This window comes from Zingiber officinale, chromosome 11B, assembly GCF_018446385.1.
Source record: "Zingiber officinale cultivar Zhangliang chromosome 11B, Zo_v1.1, whole genome shotgun sequence".
NCBI lineage: Eukaryota > Viridiplantae > Streptophyta > Magnoliopsida > Zingiberales > Zingiberaceae > Zingiber > Zingiber officinale.
This window is the reverse complement of record NC_056007.1, coordinates 83598500-83616044: the sequence shown is the minus strand read 5'-3', so window position 1 is coordinate 83616044 and position 17545 is coordinate 83598500.

Below are 17545 nucleotides of genomic sequence, written 5' to 3'. Positions count from 1 at the left end.
CACCATTACCTTACTTAATCTTTCTTATTGTTTCTCTTACACTGTCATTTGCTTGATTCATGTTTGCCTTACATTTCAAATAATGCCTTCATTATTTTATTGTGCACTCTTATGTATATAGTGATGGAGATTAAAAGCAAAGCAAGCATATGGTAGTGCATGAACCATGAGTGGCTTAAGTGAGCTCCACTATTGCATGTATATGAGAGGAGAGCCATTATCACTTTCCTTGTGAGGTTATTTTATTATCATCCTCAGTTTATCTATTGTGGATTGAAATTATCATGTTTGTTAATTAGTGTATGAATTGAATCCATGAATGCTTTGGTCATTTGAATTAGACAATCCTAGGTAGTTTTCTTTCATTATTTTCTAAGCATGATTGAGAATTGCTAGGGGAATGCATTTTTAGTTATCTTTCTTGTTTTGTTGATTTGCTCGAGACGAGCAAGAATAAATGTGGGGAGTTGATAACTAGCATTTTTATTGATTATTTTGGCTCTTATTCTTGATATTTTTACCTTCTCACATGCTTAATTTTATGGTTATATTATATTTTGAGTAGAATCTATTTTGAACTTAATTATAAATTTTCTATAAATTATAAAATTTGATTTCATATTTTTATGTGGCTTTGTAGGAAATTCAAAGAGCCATGAATTAGGGTCGAGTTAGATTGAATTTGGCTTAATTTAGACTTTGGTTGGACGATTTAGAGATGAATCTTGATAGTGCAATAATCCGTCTAGTCAGTCGTGGGCCTCCTTCAAGTTGCGGGGCGGGGCCATGTCTTGTAACGCCTTCACTTTGCTCAAATTCACCTTGATTCCTCGTTCAGTGATGATGTATCCAAGGAAGCGACCGCTTTTTGCTCCGAACAGACACTTGATCGAGTTCAGCTTTATTTCATATGCCCTCAAAGTTCGGCAAGTTTCTTCGATGTTTGCACAAAGGTCAGCAGCTCGAAGGGATTTTATTAATATGTCATCGACATATACTTCCATGTTGCGGCTGATCTGCTGTCGGAACACCTTGTTCATTAGTCTTTGGTAGGTGGCATTGACATTCTTCAATCTGAACGACATGACGTTGTAACAGTAAGTCCCATCAATCGTGATGAAGCTGGCCTTCTCTTGATCCTCTCGGGTGAGCGACACTTGATGGTAACCTCGGTATGTGTCGAACATGTAGATCAGCTTGCAACCCACCGTAGAGTCCACTATCTGGTCTATCCTGGGCAGGGGATAAAAGTCCTTCAAGCAATCCTTGTTTAGATAGCGAAAGTCAATGCAGACTCCTCATTTGTTGCCCGGCTTGGAGACTAGCACAACTTTGGCGAGCCAGCTTAGAAACTGAACCTCACGGATGTGCTCGGCTTCCAGCAATTTTTCTATCTCTGTCTGGATGATCTAGTTCAGCGCCGCACTGAAGTCCCTCTTTCATTGCTTCACTGGCCGAGTGTTCGATCGGACGTGAAGGTCATGTTGAGCTTGTTAGAGTGTATACTAAAAGCCTAGCTTTTGTAAACATTTATTTGTTGAAGAATCACATTGGTCAATATCTACATTTATTTGTTAAATGTAATTGTTCATTTAATTTATATAGTAGACAACATGGTGTGTGATGTCACATACAGAAGATCATGTTGTCGATTCTTTATAAATTATAAACAGTTGCTCACGACTAAGATAGAAAGGAACAAACCATCGGAATAGTCGTAGTGTAATTAGGTATTAGTTTATCTTGATTAATAAATTACACTGGTACACTCTAAATGTATTGAGTAGGACCATTTTAGGTAAGTTCTTTTTGTACTGACTTTATAAAAGAACTAGACCTTAGTTATTATGGAAGTGTGTACTCTTAATCCTAATATAATAACAAGCACATATATTTAATATTTATTTCTTTGACTTATCAAAGGGTGAGGTTTAGCTCGATAAATCAATATGCCCGATAAGTTGGGAAATGATATTACTTATAGTGTGTGTTGTTGATTATAGAAGGAATTTGTGTCCTAGTTATCTAGGTTGAGAATGCCCCCAAGAGGAGCTCATAAGGATTGTCATGTTAAACCCTGCAGGTGGACTTAGTCCGACATGATAATGAAGTTGAGTGGTACTACTCTTGGAGCTAGATATTAATTAAGTGAGTTGTCAGTAACTTACTTAATTAGTGGACATTCGTTATCTTAAATACAGGGAGACTAACACACTCATGATAAGAAGGAGCCCATAATGTAATTTGGGATTGGTGCAGTAGTGCGATAATAACTCTCTAGTGGAATGATTTATTATCGATGAACTTGAGTTGTGTGTTCTGGGCGAGCACGGGATACTCAAACTCATCGGAAGGTCAAAACCAATTTCTCCTCTAGGTTCCTGTCATAGCCTCATTATAGCCTCAAGTCCATCCAAATGTAAGGCTCTTCTTGGTGTATAAGAAGAGGGTCGGTCCATTGCTTGGTGACCAAGCAAGGGCCGACCACATCCTCTTCTATAGGGGTCGGCCCTACTGCTTGGTGACCAAGCTAGTAGGGGTCGACCACAATAATTCAAACAAGAAGGGTTGTTTTGAATTTTTAAAATATTCTCTTTGTAGAAAACTATAAGTTTTAAAAGAGAGATTTTAATTTTTAAAACTTTCCTTATTTGAATTAGGTCATACGTTTTAATAGAGAGTTTTAAAAGTTTTAAAACTTTCCTTTTTTAACCATCCTCATGGTTTTAGAAAAAAGGAAGAGAAGTTTTAAAAATTAAAATTTTCTATTCATGTTAAAAAAGAAAATTTTTGAAGAGAAGTTTTAAATTTTAAAACATGATTTTAATTTTTTAAGAACTTTCCTTTTTTAACTCCTACTTTAGGAAAGAGAGCTTGTAAAATTTTATAAGAGTTTTTTTTGTAAAATTTTATAAAAAAATAATAATATTCCTTTCCTCTTATGGTGGCAGGCCACCCTTGCTTAGTGCCCAAGAAAGGTGGCCGACCATATTAAAAAAATAAAATCATCAAATTAATTTTTGGTGATTGATTCAATCAAAAGGAAAGAAAAGGAAAAATAAAAGGGAAAAGGAAAATTAGAGGAAGATTTTAATTTTTGTAAAAATTCTTCCCTTATTTGCCTTGGGCAAGTATTATAAAAGAAGGGGTGAGGAGGCTTCATGAGACACAACTCTTATTCTCTTGCTTAGAGATCTCTTGGTGGTTGGCCCTCTCTCTTCTCCCTTTCCCTTTGCTCTCTTCTCCTTGGCGGTGGTGGTGGCCGGATTTTAGAGGAAGAGGAAGAAAGCATTTGGGTGGTGTTCATCTTGGAGGTTCGTCGCCCACATGACGTCCAAGGCGAGACGAGGAATACGGCAGAAGATCTCAAGGTCATTAGTTTACAAAGAGAAGGTATAATTAGCAATTGTTTTCCGTATCATGCTAGTTATTTCTTTTTGTAAGAATTCCAAACACAAGAGGCATTATATTTAGTTTTTTTTCGAATTAGTTTTTCGAGTTTGTGTTTTCTTCTTTTTCGAATTTGTGATTCGATTGTTCTTTTTGGTTAACCTAGAGTTATTTAAGGAAATTAAATATTAGCTTTCCTTAAAAGGCTTTGTCTAGGCGGTGGTGGTTGCTCTCATATCCAAGAAGGTCATGTGCCTCACCATGCATTCCTGGAAGCCAATTTTAGAAATTAATATTTAATGAAATTAATAACATAGGTGGATTTGAATCAATAGTGTTAAGTTCGGTTTGCGATTCAAATCTAAACCATTAAGAACAGATAAGTTAAATTTGGAATCAATGATGTTAAGTTCCGTCTGCGATTCCTAATTTAACTTCTAAAGAACACAATAGGTTATTTAAGAAAAGGTTCGACACTTGTACAAAAATTTTTGTACAGTGGAATCGGTACGTTTTCCTAGGACTAACCAACTGAGCTACACTTGGCAAGATGCCTGGGAGCTCATGGGTCGACTAGGCGAATACATCGTGATTTCGCCTGAGGCAGGTGATCATCTCTGCCTTCTTCTCCTCTGTCAGGTCGGCGGCGATGAAGGTGGTGGCCTCCAACCGGCTAGAGTGGATCTGGATCTTCTCCTTTTCCTCATAGACCAACACAGGAGGCTCTTCCTTGATGGTGTTTACTTCCATGCATGGAATCTTCCTGGCGGCTCTTGCTTCGGACTTGACCATCTCGAGGTAGCATCACCTAGCGGTCTGCTGATCGCCTTTAACTTCGCTCACCTCATTGTCCACCGAAAACTTGATCTTCTGGCAAAAAGTGGATACCACCGCTTGGAACTCGTTAAGGGTCGGTCGACCCAATATAACATTGTAGGCAGGCAATGCGTCCACCACAATGAAGTTTGTAGTCCTTGTCCTCTTTAGCAGCTCCTCTTCGAGTGATATGACTAGCCGATCGAGCCTGGCCGATCGACAACACTTAATTCCTTGTGAACTCATAGAGTGGGGTCATCATCGGCTACAATTCGCTTCGGTTAATTTGCAGTTGGTCGAACGCCTTCTTGAATATAATATTCACCCAACTTCCTATATCAACAAAGGTTCGGTGAATAGTATAATTAATTATTACCGCTCAGATTATCAAGGCATCGCCATGAGCGATCTCCACTTCCTCCAGGTCTCAGGGGTTGAAACTGATTTCGGACCCCTCGGCCTTCTCCTTGCTGCATCCAACAGCATGTATTTCTAGACACCAAGCGTGTGACTTCCTTGCTCAGTTTGAATCGCCGTCGGTTGGCCCACCGGTGATCATTCCAATCTCTCCCCGAGTGGCATTGCTCTTGTTTTCTTCCTCTTGAGACGAGGGTCTGTTTCGTGCAGCAGAAGCTTGAACCAGACTTGTGTTGTTCCTCCATTGTGGCTGATGATGGCGTGGTTTAGCCATCGTTCTTCCTTCATCCCTTCACCTGGTTGATCGGTGCCTATGGCGTCGATCAGGAGATGGTGATCGATGGTGAAATCCCCATAGAGCCGGTCTACTTGTAATTGGTGTCAGGTTGTAGCAATCATGCGTATTATGTGTCACTGACTGGTAGAAGGAGCAGAACAATGGAGTACATGACTTACCTTTTACAGCTTTTGGGCGATTGACTGCCACATGCTGCACGACATGCGTTCTGGGCTTCTGGTGTTGCTGTGCTCCTATCGCTCGGGGCCCCTTAGGTGGTTGATTGTTGCTCGATGGTCGTCGCTCAGGCGCTACTGCGGGCTTGGTAGGCGGCTCCTTTCTTCTCATCGCTTGGGTCTCTTCCACATTTATGTATTCTGTGACCCTCCTAAGTGTTAGAGTGTATACTAAAAGCCTAGCTTTTGGTATAAACATTTATCTAGAAATAAGAATCACATTGGTCAAATGTCTACATTTATGATAAATAAAGTTGTTCAATTAATTTATATTGTAGATAACATGGTGTGTGGTGCCACACACAGAGGATCATGTTATCAGTACCTTATAAATTATAAACAGTAGCTCACGACCATAATGGAAAGGAACAAACCATTGGAAGGTCGTAGTGTAATTAGGTATTAGTTTATCTTAACTATATAATTACACTAGTACACTTAGAGTGTATTGAGTAGGACCATTAGAGGTCGTTTCTTTTATACTGACTTTATAAAGAAACAAAGACCTCAGTTATTATGGAAGTGTGTGCTCTTAATCCTAATATAATAACAAGCATATATATTTGATATTTATTTCTTTAATTTATCAATGGGTGAGATTTAGTTCGATGAATCAATAAGCCCGATAAGTTGGGAAATGATATCACTTATAGTGTGTGTTGTTGATTATAGAAGGAAACTGTGTCCTAGTGATCTAGGTTGAGAATGTCCCCAAGAGGAGCTCATAAGGATTGTCATGTTAAACCCTGCAGGTGGACATAGTCCGACATGACGATGAAGTTGAGTGGTACTACTCTTGGAGCTAGATATTAATTAAGTGAGTTGTCAGTAACTTACTTAATTAGTGGACATTTGTTATCTTAAACACAGGGAGACTAACACACTCATAATAAGAAGGAGCCCAAAATGTAATTTGGGATTGGTGCGGTAGTTCAATAATAGTTCTTTAATGGAATGAATTATTATTGATGAAATTAAGTTGTGTGTTCGGGGCGAACACGGGATGCTTAATTTCATCGGGAGACCAAAACCAATTCCTCCTCTCGGTCCCTATCGTAGCCTCTAGTATATAGAGATTTATACCCACCGCATACCCACCTTCTTACCCATCCAATGGGGCGGCCAAGCTAGCTTGGAACCCAAGCTAGGGCCGGCCAAGACCAAGTGAGCCATGTAGGTGGTCGGCCAAAGCTTGGGTCCCAAGCTTAGGTGGCCGACCACTAGAATATTTAAAAGGATTTTTATTAAAATTATTTCTTATGTGGATATCATGATTTTAAAGAGAGTTTAAAATTAAAATTTCCTTTTATAGCTTTCTACAAAAGATTAAGAGAAGAGATTAATCTCTTTCCTTATTTGTAGTTTAAAAGGATGGTTTTAATTTTGGTAAAACTTTCCTTATTTGTAAATCATCTACATGTTTAAAAGAGAGTTTAAAATTTGAAATCTTTCCTTATTTGTTGATTAAAGGAGGATTTTAAATTTTAAGAAAACTTTCCTTTTAACCATGTTCATGATTTAAAAGAAAGTTTAAAATTAATAATTCTCTTTTATTAGTTTCTACAAAGATTGAGAAAAGATTTGATATCTTTCCTTATTTGTAGATTAAAAGAGATTTTAATTTTAGAGATAACTTTATTTTTATCCACATGTTTAAAAGAAAGATTTTAATTTATTAAATTTTCTTTTATAAACCAATCATGAAGGGATTAAATTATTGGAGAAATTTTATAAATTTCTGAGACAAATTAGGAAGTTTTAATTAATTAAAACTCTCCTTGTTTGTAGCTTTGGTGTGGTCATGTAAATTGAGGAAAGGAAAATTGTTTTTAATTAAATAAATTTTTCCTTTTCATGGCAAAAGAATTAAGGAAGTTTTTAATTAAATTTCCTTATTTGCCAAGACCAAGGATTATAAAAGAGGGGTAGAGAAGGCTTCATGGTGAACAACCTCTATTATTTCTCTCCCTCTTTTCCTTGGTGTTGTGGCCGGCCAACCTCTCTTCCTCTCTTCCTCTTGGTGGTGGCCGAACCTTCTCTATTTGCTTGGAGCTCTTGTGGTGGCCGGATACTACTTGGAGAAGAAGAAGAAGAAGGAGAGAAAGCTTGTATCCCTTGGAGCTTGGTTGGTGGAAAAAGATCTTCATCTTTTGGAAGCTTTGTGCTTGGACGAAACTTGAAGAAAGGAGAAGAAGGTGCTTTGGTGGATTCTCATCTCGGAAGGTCGTTGCCCACACAACATCCGAGGTTAGAAGAGGAATACGGTAGAAGATCAAGAGGTCTTTCTAAAAGGTATAACTAGTATTTTTTCTTTCCGCATCATACTAGTTATTTTTGGAAATAATACCAAATACAAGAGGCTTACGATTCTAGTATTTCGAATATGTTTTTCGAAGTTGTGTTCTTTTGTTTTATTTTTCCTTGTGATTTGATTGTTCTTTTCGGTTAACCTAAAGTTATTTTAGGAAATTAAATATTAGATTTCTATAAAAGGTTTTGTCTAGTCGGTGGTGGTTGCTCCCATATCCAAGAAGGCCATGTGCCTCGCCACGTTCATACTGGGAACCAATTATGAAAATTAATATTTAATGGAATTAATAACTTAAGGTGATTTGGGTCGAACGTGTTAAGTTCCGCAGGAGATCCAAGTCAAAACCTAAAAGAACAAATAGATTAAGTTTTGGATCAAACGTGTTAAGTTCCGCAGGCGATCCAAAATTTAATTTAAAAGAACACATGGTAGCTAGGAAAAGGTTCAGATCTTTGTACAAAATTTTTGTACAGTGGAACCTCTAGGTTTTCCGAGTAGCAACCAACAATTGGTATCAGAGCTAGGGTTTTGCCTCTGTGTATTTGGTATTAGTTTAATTATGCACATGTCATACATAATTTAGGCAGGATAATAGTAGGATGTGCTAACTTTGTGGATGCAGGATCCAACTATTATGGCTTATAGTTATTATGTGTGTGATTGGACCCTTGGACATGTCAAGGGCATTTTATTGTATGTGCATGATTGTATTATAAAATACAGCAGGAGCTGTATTTAGTTTTATTAGGATTTTATTTTTGATCTAGATACATGTACATTCCTTTTATGGAATATAGGATCAAAATGTAAAATTCTATTTATGTCGCGGATCGAATCTTGCAAAGCGTGGAACCTTCTGAGGACCAGAGGCGCAGCGGAACTGGATGCGACAGCTAGACCCGGTGGCGGTGGCCAAATATGGCAGCAGCTTGGGATGACAACACACAGAGAACAACTAGAGATAAAAGTCATAATAGTTGAAAATTAGATTTTCTATTTATTGCTTTTATATTGTGCTGTGTGTGCATGTTGGTTTACATATTTAGTAGGCTAGCATAGTTAAAATTCCTCATTTATAAATAACTAAGTGGGAGAGGGATTTTTAAGTAAATCTCATGGTCTCCATTACTGGTTTGTAAGTGATGCAAACAAGCTTGCGCGTTGGCTCTGAGTGCCTTCCTCCATAACGGATGAGCTTGTTTGCGGATCACTAGAACAGACTTCCATTTTTGGATGACTATAGGAAGTTAATTAAGAGCGTGTGATCTTCCCCAACGGAAGGGGCATAATCTTATTAATGGACTTAGTGTCAAGTAATGGTATACACTTAGACACATTTAATAGTATCCTCCCCAACGGAGTCACTACTATCACTTGTGTGACCAAAGGGAAACCAACTATTGATTTGTCATAAAACTAGATTGGCAATATAATAAAATTAATAAACCTCTCTTACAAATGTTTGAATTTGTATACGTCCACACTAACGTGGCATACAAGATTCATGGTGTTTGAGGTAATTTTATTTGTCAAAAAGTTATATTGACAAGATAGTCAATGGGTAAAACTCTCCTCTTACAAATGATGAATTTGTATACGTCCACACTAACGTGGCATACAAAATTCACGGTGTTTGAGGTGTTGGTGAATTTAAATAATATTGTTTGAGGAATCAATGTTATTTTAAATTCAAAGAGTTTTGACCAAATATTTGATCAAAGACAGATCAACTATTAATTTTATTCGTCATAAAGTAAAGTTGATGAGATAATAAAATTAATGAATAAAATCTCCTCTTCGATTTTGTATACACAAAATTCATGAAGATTTTAAGGAGTTGATCTTGACCAAATATTTTTGTGATTCTTAGGATGTTTGTCAAATCCCTAGTAGTCATACTATAGAAAAAGACTTAGTAGTCCCAATTGTAATGATTGGAAATATGACTTGGACATTAAGGTAGACTGTCTTCTTAGAATTAAGAACAATTTAGGTGTATTTAATTCATTAGTTGAAACATGTCTAATGGTGTTATCTACCAGAACCTGGAGTGTAGATACAAGATGCCATTAATCATGTATGCAATTCTTTGCAGGGTTCCAGGAAACCCGACAACTAAATGAAAGGTAAATCACCGTCCACATGGGCACTACTGTAAAAGTGGTAGATGTTGCAGTGGGAGATGTTTATCCCTTGATAAGAATAAAATATGGATTATTAGAAATTGTCTTTACGTACTAAGTTTAGAAAGAACCTGATTTCAGTTTCTAAACTATTATAGAATAGATATTGTGTCTATTTTGATAACAAAGCTGTTATCAAGAAAAATAGAGAAGTTATCTATTCTGGTATGTTGGTTGACAATTTATAATCCAATAACTCTCACGATGCGACAAATGGAAATTAGTAACACATCTTCTAATTTTAAGAGAAAGCAACCTTCGAAAATGAACCATTAATATCTTTGACATCTAAGGCTAGGTTATATTAACTTGAGTAGGATTCATTGGTAGCTGATGAACTTTTGGGTTCATTAGTAGTGGAAATCTTTCCAACCTGCGAGTCTTACTTGGAAGGAAAAATAACCAAGAAGCTTTTAAGTCTAAGGGGTATGGAGTCAAAGATATGTTGAAATTGGTTCATTCTGATTTGTGTGATCCTATGACTATCCAGACAAGAGGTAGTATTGAATATTTCGTCTATTTTATAGACAACTATTCAAGATATAAATAAATTTACTTAATGTACCGCAAGACTAAGTACTTTGATTAGTTCAAATAGTACAAGGCTGATGCGGAGAAATGTTAAAGTAAAAGTCACTATGGTAAGAACATAGTGGCAAGTACCTCTTGGGAGAATTTAGGAGTCACTTATCAGAAGTAGGGATTCAATCCAAACTAACTGCACCTGGTACACCTCTACAGAATGGTGTAGTAAAAAGAAGGTATAGGACTCTTATGGAAATAAGTAGATTGATGATGAGTTATTTTACCAAATTTGTTTTAAGGATATGCTCTGGAAACGGAAGTGAACGTAGTACCTTCCAAAGTCATAACTCTCTACTCATATAGAATTGCTGAATAGGTGTAAGCCTATTTTGAAGCATATTCGGATTCGGGTAATCCAGCACATATGTTAAAGAGAGATAATGATAAGTTGGATAGTAGTTCACTTGTTTGTAAGTTATCCTAGATAAACAAAAAGTAGGTTTATAGTCTTAAAAAATCAGAAGGTCATTGTTAGCATAAATGACTGATTTTAAAATCACTATATAATGAACCACGTGCTCATAAGTAAATTTGTTCTTAAGGAAATAATAAAAGACATGTCTAATCTAGTACCAACTGTACAAGATGAGATACCACAAGAAAACTGCAACATGTATCACAAATGATACACAATTGCAGAAAATGCCTTGTCGTAGTGGGAGGGTTGTTAAGCAACCTTAAAAGATTCATGTTTTAGGAGAGTTTTTGAACTCGATCCCTGAAGGACATGAACCTGATCTCCGGACATATGACGAAGCACTCCAAGATAAATATGCAGCATCTTAGCAAAGAGTAATGAATAATAGAATTAGAATATATGTATTCTAATAAAATCTGGAAGCTTGTAGAACCACCAAGTGGTGTAAAAGCCTTTGGGTGTAAAAGGTCTATAATAGGAAAAGAGGGATAGACAGGAAGGTAGAAACCTTCAAAGCAAGGCTTGATGAAAAAGGAAACTTTTTCCACCGGTAGCCATGCTTAAGTCTATCCGGATTCTTTTATCTATTTGGCAAGTGGATGTCAAGACAGTATTCCTTAATGGAAGTCTTGAAGAAAGCATCCATATAAAGCAACCAGAAGGGTTCATTGCAAAGGGCTAAGAGCATCTTGTGTAAAGCTCAATCAGTCTATGGACTGAGGCAAAGCTTCAAGGTCTTGGAACATCCGGTTTATCAAAGTAATTCAGACCTATGGATTTATTTAGTAACCGGATAAGTCTTGTGTATACAAAAGGTGTGATGGAAGCGTGGTGGTATTTCTTGTACTATACGTAGATAACATTTTTGGTAGTTGGCAACAATATCAAAATGTTGTCAGAAGTAAGGGTATGGTTGTCCAAATATTTCGATATAAAAGACTTGGGAGAATGAATATATTCTTGAGATCAAAGTAATAAGGGATCGCAAGAAAAGAATATTTTACTTATCCCAAGCTTCATACATCGGAAAAATCCTTGCTCGTTTTAAAACATGCAAAACTCCTAGAAAGGTTTCTTACCTTTTCAGGATGGAGTAACTTTATCTAAAGATATGTCTCTGTAGACATCAAAGGAGATAAAGGAAATAAAGGCAGTTCTTTATGCCTCGGCTGTCGGAAGCCTAATGAATGCTATGCACGAGATAAGAAATCTGTTTTGCCAAGGGCATAGTTGGCAGATATCAAAGTAACTCTGGACAAGGACAGTGGACTGCAGTAAAGCATATATTGAAGTACCTTAGAGGCACTAGAAATCATATGCTAGCTTACAAGGCAGTTAATTTGGTCCTTGTGGGTTGCATGGATTTTGACTTCCAATCGGATAGGGACAATAATAAGTCAACCTCGGGGTTTTGTATTTACTTTATGAGGTAAAGTCATAACTATGGAAGAGTGATAAGCATAGTTGTTTTTCTGGACTTCACCATAGAAGTTTAGTATATGGCAAGCCTCTGAGGTAGCCATAAAAGCTGAATGACTCAATAACCTCAAGATAGACTTAGATATGATTTCTGGTTTGTCCAAAGATTATTACAATTTATTGTAATAATATTGGTGCAGTAGCAAACTCGAAGAAACCATAAGTCTATAAAGGCAAGTAAACACAATAGAGCGCAAGTACCACCCAATACGAGAAATCGTATAAACGAGGAGAAGTTGTTGCTGCATAGAATGTATCAGATGATGACCTATAGATCTTTTCACTAAGGTCCTTAAGGCGAGAGCTTTTGATGGACATGTTGAAGGGTTGGGAATCAGATGTATGGCAGCAGATATGACAGCTTAGTCTTTTAGTATAAGTGGGAGATTGTTAGAGTGTATACTAAAAGCCTAGCTTTTGGTATAAACATTTATCTAGAAATAAGAATCACATTGGTCAAATGTCTACATTTATGATAAATAAAGTTGTTCAATTAATTTATATTGTAGATAACATGGTGTGTGGTGCCACACACAGAGGATCATGTTATCAGTACCTTATAAATTATAAACAGTAGCTCACGACCATAATGGAAAGGAACAAACCATTGGAAGGTCGTAGTGTAATTAGGTATTAGTTTATCTTAACTATATAATTACACTAGTACACTTAGAGTGTATTGAGTAGGACCATTAGAGGTCGTTTCTTTTATACTGACTTTATAAAGAAACAAAGACCTCAGTTATTATGGAAGTGTGTGCTCTTAATCCTAATATAATAACAAGCACATATATTTGATATTTATTTCTTTAATTTATCAATGGGTGAGATTTAGTTCGATGAATCAATAAGCCCGATAAGTTGGGAAATGATATCACTTATAGTGTGTGTTGTTGATTATAGAAGGAAACTGTGTCCTAGTGATCTAGGTTGAGAATGTCCCCAAGAGGAGCTCATAAGGATTGTCATGTTAAACCCCGCAGGTGGAATTAGTCCGACATGACGATGAAGTTGAGTGGTACTACTCTTGGAGCTAGATATTAATTAAGTGAGTTGTCAGTAACTTACTTAATTAGTGGACATTTGTTATCTTAAACACAGGGAGACTAACACACTCATAATAAGAAGGAGCCCAAAATGTAATTTGGGATTGGTGCGTAGTTCAATAATAGTTCTTTAGTGGAATGAATTATTATTGATGAAATTAAGTTGTGTGTCGGGCGAACACGGATGCTTAATTTCATCGGGAGACCAAAACCAATTCCTCCTCTCGGTCCCTATCGTAGCCTCTAGTATATAGAGATTTATACCCACCGTGTACCCACCTTCTTACCCATCTAATGGGGCCGGCCAAGCTAGCTTGGAACCCAAGCTAGGGCCGCCAAGACCAAGTGGATGAGCCATGTTGGTGGTCGGCCAAAGCTTGGGTCCCAAGCTTAGGTGGCCGACCACTAGAATATTTAAAAGGATTTTATTAAAATTATTTCTTATGTGGATATCATGATTTTAAAAGAGAGTTTAAAATTAAAATTTCCTTTTATAGCTTTCTACAAAGATTAAGAGAAGAGATTAATCTCTTTCCTTATTTGTAGTTTAAAAGGATGATTTTAATTTTGGTAAAAACTTTCCTTATTTGTAAATCATCTACATGTTTAAAGAGAGTTTAAAATTTGAAATCTTTCCTTATTTGTTGATTAAAGGAGGATTTTAAATTTTAAGAAAACTTTCCTTTTAACCATGTTCATGATTTAAAAGAAAGTTTAAAATTAATAATTCTCTTTTATTAGTTTCTACAAAGATTGAGAAAAGATTTGATATCTTTCCTTATTTGTAGATTAAAAGAGATTTTAATTTTTAGAGATAACTTTATTTTTATCCACATGTTTAAAAGAAAGATTTTAATTTATTAAATTTTCTTTTTATAAACCAATCATGAAGGGATTAAATTATTGGAGAAATTTTATAAATTTCTGGAGACAAATTAGGAAGTTTTAATTAATTAAAACTCTCCTTGTTTGTAGCTTTGGTGTGGCCGGCCATGTAAATTGAGAAAAGGAAAATTGTTTTAATTAAATAAAATTTTCCTTTTCATGGCAAAAGAATTAAGGAAGTTTTTAATTAAATTTCCTTATTTGCCAAGACCAAGGATTATAAAAGAGGGGGTAGAGAAGGCTTCATGGTGAACAACCTCTATTATTTCTCTCCCTCTTTTCCTTGGTGTTGTGGCCGGCCAACCTCTCTTCCTCTCTTCCTCTTGGTGGTGGCCGAACCTTCTCTATTTGCTTGGAGCTCTTGTGGTGGCCGGATACTACTTGGAGAAGAAGAAGAAGAAGGAGAGAAAGCTTGTATCCCTTGGAGCTTGGTTGGTGGAAAAAGATCTTCATCTTTTGGAAGCTTTGTGCTTGGACGAAACTTGAAGAAAGGAGAAGAAGGTGCTTTGGTGGATTCTCATCTCGGAAGGTCGTTGCCCACACAACATCCGAGGTTAGAAGAGGAATACGGTAGAAGATTAAGAGGTCTTTCTAAAAGGTATAACTAGTATTTTTTCTTTCCGCATCATACTAGTTATTTTTGGAAATAATACCAAATACAAGAGGCTTACGATTCTAGTATTTCGAATATGTTTTTCGAAGTTGTGTTCTTTTGTTTTATTTTTCCTTGTGATTTGATTGTTCTTTTCGGTTAACCTAAAGTTATTTTAGGAAATTAAATATTAGATTTCTATAAAAGGTTTTGTCTAGTCGGTGGTGGTTGCTCCCATATCCAAGAAGGCCATGTGCCTCGCCACGTCAGTACTGGGAACCAATTATGAAAATTAATATTTAATGGAATTAATAACTTAAGGTGATTTGGGTCGAACGTGTTAAGTTCCGCAGGAGATCCAAGTCAAAACCTAAAAGAACAAATAGATTAAGTTTTGGATCAAACGTGTTAAGTTCCGCAGGCGATCCAAAATTTAATTTAAAAGAACACATGGTAGCTAGGAAAAGGTTCAGACCTTTGTACTAAATTTTTGTACAGTGGAACCTCTAGGCTTTCCGAGTAGCAACCAACACTAAGTAAGTGGTCGAAGTCCTTCGGCGGCTTCCGGATGAGTGAACGGAAGAACTCTCCTTCGGTGAGCCCCTGGGCTAATGCATTCACCAATATTTCAGATGAGATCGATGGAATATTCATGATCACCTGGTTGAAGTGTTTGATGTAGGCCATCAATGTCTCCTTGGGCCCCTGCTTCAAAGAGAACAGATTAACGCTCATCTTCTGGTAGCGGCGACTACTGGCGCAGTGATATAAGAACACCATTTAGAAGTCTTAAGCTATGAATTGATCCATTCGGTAATCTCCTGAACCAGCATTGCGCCCATCCAGAGAGGGTCGTGAGGAAAACTCGACACTTCACCCCGTCAGTGTACTAATGAAGTGTGGCCACATTATCAAACTTGGCCAACTGGTCGTCCGGATCAGTCATTCCGTTGTACTCTCCAATCGTCAGTGGGGTGTAGTGTCTTGGTAAAGGGTTGTCCAAGATCCCTTGAGAGAACTGTTGATTGATTTGCTCAGATGAATCATCATTCCTTGGTGTTTTCCCTTTATGCCCGTCTCAAACGGGCGCGTCGTCCGAGGAGGATCCTCGTTCCTTATCCGCTCGGCCTAGCTCCTCTGATGGAGTGTGGAACAGTGCTCGATAGAAGGAGGACCAGCGAGTTGGGCGTGCCTCCGTATGTGCTGGTCAGCTTATTACTCTATTCCATAATTGGTACAGGCTCCGTTCAGTCTCCATATCTAGCTTAATGACCCACTGCTGAAGTCGCGGACTCTTGTATCTTGGGCTCAACCAACGCTTGTTGCTGTTGTTGCTCCACCATTTTTGCAGCTCAGACTTGTATCCGTATATCCAGCTTCTCCTTTGTCAAAGTTACCGTGGTGAGTCATCCAGCGTCCTCTATCTTCGTATTTCGGATGCAGGCTATCTTCCCACAGATGACGCCAATATGATCATGTCTGAAAATCGAGAAGATGGTTGACTGGGAATGTGGTTGCTGCGTTGACTAGATATAGACTCCGCTCCACTCTGCAACACAAGAAATGTCAGTGTCGAGCCAGGGAAAGGGCCCTCAACGTTGGCTCTTCGATACTCAAGTTAGTCACCAGAAAGAGAAAAAAGACTGAGCAATAGTAGACATAGGCGCGAATAGGGAATAACGCGTGGTGTATGGCCCCCCCTTTATATAGTGCCCTGGTAGGCGACGTGAACGCTTCTCGAGACATGAGCATATTCTCTAATTTGTCCTATGAAAGGATCTGTCAGGAAAGTGCCTATGACATCATACCTTAATAAGGCATGCATATCCCTGACAAGACAGTAGAAACTTCCGTCGTACGATCCACTTGTTGACTAAGCCTCATGTCAGCGGCAGTATCTCCCAAAAGGATATTGAGAGATACGACAATGATCTCGCTGTTCGACCGAGCGAGGTGACCGATCGGCTGGGACTCTTCAGCTTGGTCGGCCTTTGCTGTTCTTCCTTGTGGTGACTGGGTATAGTAGCCTGTTATTGCTCGACCGGACTAACGCTCCGGTCATCCCAACGGTCCTATGCTCCATGACGAGCTCATCATAATCTTGAATGTACGAGCATTCTTCTTGGACCAGCCCTTTGTCGTTCGGAAGCTTTACCCCCAATCGACGCTACAATAGAGCTCCGCTGGACCCCCTTTGGTGAGTTCATTGATCTTTTGGCGTTGACCTCCTTAACTTTGATCTCTACGTCGACTGCTATTTTCATCCTTTAATTCACACTTAGTGGGCCGCTTTTTATCATCATATCACCAATGATTCCTTTTTAGAATAGTTTCTAATACTTTCTAAATTTCTGGAGCTAGTACATAAGGCAAAAATTCAAGACATTTTTAGCATATCTATTTATTATAACACAGAATACAACTATCAATGAAAATACCAATATGCTTATCCATAATGTAACACTCCGTCTCTTTGCACAAATGGATGTCCCTGTCAAATCCTTTACTTATACGGAAGGCTAATATCCTCTATAAAGACTTCCAAACAATAGAGTATGAAAACATGATTATTACTCCCTTAACTTTAGTGGATTATGGTTTGCTCAATATGCTATGGATTATAGACTTAGACACACCAGAATATTTTTCAACAGTATTAGAAATCACAACCAGGGTTGCTGTGGAAAAATTAATGACACATATCCTCTTACATATTGATAGCATCCCTCTCTAATGGTTAAACACTAAAATAGAATCAGCAAAACACTTGATCATACTTCAAATTGAAGGTTTAATCAAAGACGATGAGTTTCCAGAATAGACAGCATATAATAAGTCAGATCAAGATACAGATAACTTTAATCTCATTAAAAAAACAACTTTGACAGGGAGCAGCTGTCTAAGGAACCA